Raw genomic sequence first — 6,480 nt, 5'->3', positions numbered from 1 at the left:
GTTAGGTTATCTAAAAACATTTTAGAAGAATCGCAGCCCCAGAAGTAGTCTTAGAAACGAAACTTTAAAAAAAAAAGTCTGCTTCTTTTGAGACAACACACACACACACACACACACACACACACACACGTGGGGGAGGGGCAGAGAGAGAGACACACACAGAATCCAAAGCAGGCTCCAGGCTCCTAGCTGTCGGCACAGAGCCCCACATGGGGCTTGAACTCACCAACCATGAGATCATGACCTGAGCCGAGGTTGGGCTTAACCACCCAGGCACCCCTAGAAATGAAACTTTTATTAAAATAAACCTCATCCCTCCTGCTTGCACACAGAGCCTTATTGAAGTCATTTTCCCGTTACATTGATCAACCTTCGATCTATTAAAGAATCAGCGGCCTATATATTTTAACTACCAGTCACCCTATTTTACCAAAGCCAAATGCTACTGAGTATGAGATGCACTTTTATGTAACCAAGTAAGAAAAAAAAATGTGCATTCTGATTTCGGAGATGTTTGGATGTCGGAAAGAAATGCATGTTTTATAATCTGTAAAAGGTAATTGGAGCAAAGCAGAGCCTGACAGTACTTTCCCTGCGGTCACTTCATTCCTTCCGAGAATGAAATTGATTGGCGTGGGATCCAGGAAGACTAAGAGAACAGTAGTTCCTTGGGAGAACAGGTGGGCTTTAATAACAGTCCTGAGAAGTCCAAAGAAGAGAAAAAGACAGAGACAGAGAGAGAGAAATGTAGAATGGGGAGTAGTTGAGAGCAGTTGAACATGGTCTCTGGAGCCAGCAGTAAAATGAGGCCACTTAGTTTCCGCATAAGCCAGGGTGCATAGGAGAGATACTCTTAAGCATTATTCTCATTCTAATTCTGAGTTTTTAAAAAAATTTTTTTTTTAAATTTAAGTGTGCCCATCCACCAGAAACTTTTCTGGTAAGTGAACAACCATCTTAAAAAGGCTCCCTAATAACAGGAAAGAAGAAAACAGGGCGTTCGGACAAAGGGGCAGCAGTCAGAGGCAGTGAGATGGGGAAAGTCAGCTGGAGGAGGGAGCCGGGGAGAAAGCCAGCACCAGAAGCTGAATCACTCCGAGGGTAGAGGCCCTACCCCCGGAGTAGGTAGGAGTGGCTGGCCCTACCTCACCTCCCCACTAGAGGCAGTGAACACCTGCACACAGACAAAATCTTCCAGGAGAAAGCTGGGCGTAGGGTTCCTGACACCTGTCTCTCCCTTCACTGAGCTCCCCCATCCCAGCGTCAGGCCTTGGGGCTCCAGAAACTGCCCAGGCTTTACAGAACAACCTGGAATCTGGTGTGGAAGGCAAGGAGGTTAAGATTTCACTCCACTCTATCACGGTGATGGATGACAAAGCCATCTAAGCACCAGTAAGGTGAACAGAAGCTGGGAGTGGCAGGTGAAGAAAAAGAAAGGAAAAAAAAACGACCATACAGCTTGCAGGGAGTCCTACTAAAAAATATTACTGCTAGACTAGTAGAAAAATTTTTTACATTAGCCTTATAGTCTACAACTTGGTAAAAATACGACTTCAATAAAATAAACTCAAAGGTTGGGATATTTTAAATTGTGATGGAGAGGGAGATTGCAGACAAGATAATTTGAGCACCCTTGAAACATAACTTCAGAAGACATAAAAAAGAGGATACTTTTGAAAATAAAGACATTTTTAACAGAGGAAAGGTTTGATTTAAGCCCAATGAATGCAAATGAACAGAAAAAAAAGATCAAGTCAATTAGGAAGAATCTCATGTGGAAATAAAGAAAGCACAGTCAAGCATTAGCATAATTGGGATCCCTGTCATCCAGAAAGCAACACATGGGACAGAAAATGCAAATAAAAGTAAGATAAAAGAAATTTTCTTGAAGAAAAACGGCCTGGAGGCCAAAGGAACATGTTTCAGGAAATTGCCATTTTCCAAATATTCGTATGGGAATGCTGAGCACCAAGATATCTTTGGTGATTTAAAGTTTTTTAGGGGCACCTGGGTGGCTCAGTCAGTTAAGCATCCGACTTTGGCTCAGGTCATGATCTCACGGATTGTGGGTTTGAGCTCCATGTCAGGCTCTGTACTGACAGCTCAGAGCCTGGAGCCTGCTTGGATTCTGTGTCTCCCTCTCTCTCTGCCCCACCTCCACTCATGCTCTGTTTCTCTCTGTCTCAATAATAAGTAAACATTAAAAGAAAAAAAAATTTTAATAAATAAATAATTTTTTTTTTTTTTAAAAAGGAAAAGGTTTTAGGAATCCCGGAAGAAAAAGGAGATAAAAGAGGGGCAAGCCAAAGCAAGCTGGCCTCAGACATTCTAGTGCTAAATTCTAGAACATGATGGTTCTCAGAGAAATGTTTTAAGGGGAGGACAGTGTTCCAAGAGGGTATTTTGTCCAGCTTAAATGTCACTCGAGGTAAAAGTCAATAGGCAGGCCCTCTCAAATATGAAAGAGCAGAGGGAATTCAAGACCCAGTGAGCTCTTTGGGGGAAAAAATTACTGGATTAGAAAAATCCAGCAAATGGCAAGTTAATAGATAAATCAAAATAAAGACCCCAGGTGTAGAGATCTCACACTCAAAAGGACTGTTGGTGAGTATTTATCTAAGTGTAGATGAATACCAGATATCTTTGGAAGTTGTAGGTAGGAAAAAAATATGATTGCTCTATAAATCCAGGCACAAAAAACAATAAAGCAATAATAATAATATTAAGGAAATAGGGGAGGGAGATGAGAGGAAAAAGGAGTGTAGTAAGGTTCTCATCTTTGAAAGCATGGATCAATAAATATGGTTTAATAGTAAACAGTGCCGGGGGCGCCTGAGTGGCTCAGTCGGTTAAGCATCTGACTTCAGCTCAGGTCATGATCTCACGGTTTGTGAATTCAAGCCCTGAATCGGGCTCTGTGCTGACAGGTCAGAGCCTGGAGCCTGTTCAGATTCTGTGCCTTCCTCTCTCTGCCCCTCCCCTGCTCATCCTCTTTATCTCTCTCGAAAATGAATAAAGGTTTAAAATAATTTTTTTAAATAGTAAGTGGTGCTGGGAACATGTAACTTCCTAATGTCTTCCATAACCTTTTTTTTTCCTAAACATTAGAGGAATATTTTAGGAAGTTACTCTTTCTTATAGATAAAAATAATTTAAATGTCAACAGTCTCTTTGGTCTTCCCTTCAGTTTTGTTCCAAGTACAATTAAAGTTAGACAAAAGTGGTGTGTGTGTGTGTACGTGTGTGTGTGCACACACACGCACACATGCATAGAAAGATCTCTGGGATTATGTTCACCTCATGTTAATGATGGAAATATCTGGATGCTGGAATTTGCATTTTCATCCAGTATTTTCAATTTTTTTAATGAGCACACAAAGTTTCACAGAAACAAGAAAGACCTTTGAAAAAGAGACTGGAAACCAACAAACATGCCAAGATGCTAACAGCGGTTGATCCTGATTGGTAGAAGTAACGATGATTGTTACTTTCTTCTTTATGCTTTTTTTTTCTAATTTCCAGGAAAAAATTATGTAATTGTGTTTGTGTAGTATTTCTGAATCCAGTTCATTCATGACTGACTCCCTGACAACCAATGATACGCCAGGCATCAGGCCAGATAGAAGAAGAGACTGTTATGTCCTCCACCAGGAGACTAGAGACCGCAAGTGCCGTGAGGGATTGTCTGTCTGTCTGTCTGCTTAAGGAGGAGTTAGAATTCAGAGAAGGATCACTTCACCCTGTGGTGTGCATTCGTGCAGGGCCCTGGAAATCAGCCGTGTTTGTTGACAGATCAGAGGCGAGGGTCGCTCCCGGTGAGCGACACCCAGAGCTCGTTTGGGACAGTGACTCCAAGGAAACCCAGAAAGGCTGATGACAGCCTTGAATTCAACCTACCGTGTGTGCCTGATGCCCTGTTAGGTGACAGTGAGCTACAGACGGGGCTAGCCACAGCATTTGCAGGGGCCAGAGCAAAATAAAAATGCAGGGCCCACATGTTTAAAAAGCAAGAAGTATCACTGAAGGCATTAAAATATAAAGCTTTTTCCTTTCTTCCACTGTCTGTCTCTCAGCTGATCACTTTGATATTTGCCTTTGAAATGTCCTGAGTAAAAAAAAGAAAGAAAATTTGAAACTATTAGCAGGAGTTTCAACCTTTCTGCTTTACTGTGCAAACGCACAGCTCTAAATGCAGATGGAAGTGCCTTAAATTCATGTGGGAGTCACCGAATTACATAATTGGCGTCTCATAGCGCATGTTGAGAGGTGCCTCGAACTAGCCAGGAGAAGCAAACTGAAGCCAAACCAAGGAGGGTGGCCAGGGGAAGAGAGGTCCCCTCCGGGCACACAGCCCAAGCAGCGTTTCCTGGGCTGCCGTCGGGGCCAGTGCGGCTCCTCACAGGTGCCCGATGCCACTCTGCCCCTTGCGGCTCTGGGTGCACGTGCACTTGGGCCTGCAGGATGCCAGGGTCGCTCTCCTGCTCGCCGCCCTGCACTCCAGCCTGGGGTGGGCTCCGGGGAAGTCCAGCCCTGCATCTCGCCTCCAGGACCTGCTATTTCAACCCACAGCTCACTGGCCATGCCCAAGGGTCTTTAAACCTCTGCCCCCGGACATGCTAGGTACCTGATCAAGACCGCCCTAGATGCTCACGCCCCCCCGTGTGGCCACAAGCTCGCCGTGTGTCCAGCAGCCTTCACTACCAAAACACAAGTTCAAAGATAAATTTGTTAAGAATGTCAAGACAGCCATAGGCCAGCAGTAAACTGAGGTAGAACCCTTCTTCGGGCGGGACCCCAGCGCGGAGGTTGGGGAAGAGCGAAGCCAGCCCTTGCTAGTAACAGCAGCTTTGCTTTAGGCAGGCTGATTTGTAGTCAGGGAGAGTTTTAAGGAGCCTCATTAACAACACCAGGCAGGACGCCAAGCAGGAAATTAGATTTTCCAAGCAAGCAGGAATCTAGTTACTAGTCATGGGGTTGGAAGTAGAGTGTGGGTCATCAGGAACAAAGGGGAGGAGACGCCCCCTGGCCCCCAGGGGGTGAGGGACTTATAATTGTTCTATAGATGTAGAACAAAGGTGAAGATGTACAGTCAGGAAAAGACAGAGGGTTGAGAGGCCACAAGGTAGATGTTCAAGGGTAAGGGAGTCACACCCCATGTGGCATTCTACACTCTAGCCGCAATCAGCATCTAGGGAATGTCTACAACCATGCAGGCCCTCCTTGGGGAGTAATGGTGGGAGATGATGTCACGTGTCTCAAAGATCTCTGTAGATATTCTAAGTGGGTGCAGTATTGTGGGATGGGTTGTAAGCAGAGGAGCCTGGATAGCTCAGAGGTGGCGGAGGCTGTAGCAGGGATGACAGGTTGTTGGTTTTTTAAATTTTTTTAATGTTTTATTTATTTTTGAGAGAGAGAGAGAGACGACAGCATGAGCAGAGGAGGGTCAGAGAGAGAGGGAGACACAAAATCTGAAGCAGGCTCCAGGCTCTGAGCTGTCAGCACAGAGCCCGATGCGGGGCTTGAACCCACGAACTGTGAGATCATGACCTGAGCTGAAGTCGGACGCTTAACCGACTGAGCCACCCGGGTGCCCCTAGGGATGACAGTTTTGACCTGGGAGCCCTTCGACTCCTCTAGGAGAATACCCTGGATGGCACCTGTTACTCTCACGGTCAAGAGGATTGTTTCATTTGTTTTGAGCCTGAACTCAAGTCTGCCGTTTGTGGTCCTTTGTCAGTTTCAGCTTGGGGCTTGATGCTGCCACAGTGTTGGGGGGACAGAACACCCAGAATCTATAGGCCCCAATTACTTGGATGGAGACAAAAGCCCTGAGGCAGAGAAGGAACAAATTCCAGGGGGTCTCGTAAAATTTGCAACGAATTTCTCACCTTGGAGTGAGGAAAATTTACTCACTAGGACTCAAAATGCAGATGCCAAGAAAGGAAATACCTTTAAATCTGAAAACCTACAACTCAGAAACTAATGCATTAAAAAAAAACAACACTTTTTTTTTTTTTTTAAATCCAGCATGAATAGGACGTCTGGGTGGCTCCATCGGTTAAGCATCCGAATCTTGATTTCCACTTAGCTCAGGATCTCAGGGTTCGTGAGTTCGAGCCCCACATCAGGCTTCGTGCCGAGAGCCTGGAACCTGCATGGGATTCTCTCTCCTTCTTTCTCTGCCCCTCTCCTGCTCGCTCTCTCTGTCTGACAACTCAGAGCCTGGAGCCTGCCTCAGATTCTGTGTCTCCCTCTCTCTCTGCCCCTCCCCTTCTCACGCTCTGTTTCTCTCTCTCTCAAAAATAAATATTTTTTTAAAAGGAGGAGAAATAATATATATTTGGTTTTGCCTATGCGTAAAGATGTTGTGAAGGACTCAGCAAAAAATGAGTAAAAGTCCTTTTCTGAAGGAATCAAGACCTTAGGCTGTTTGCTTTTGTGTATTTTTGGAAACAAATAACTCTGTCGACTATTCAAAAG

The sequence above is a fragment of the Crocuta crocuta genome, unplaced genomic scaffold (assembly GCF_008692635.1).
Source record: "Crocuta crocuta isolate KB4526 unplaced genomic scaffold, BGI_CrCroc_1.0 scaffold84, whole genome shotgun sequence".
Taxonomy (NCBI): Eukaryota; Metazoa; Chordata; class Mammalia; order Carnivora; family Hyaenidae; genus Crocuta; species Crocuta crocuta.
Note: the sequence above shows the minus strand (reverse complement) of the source record.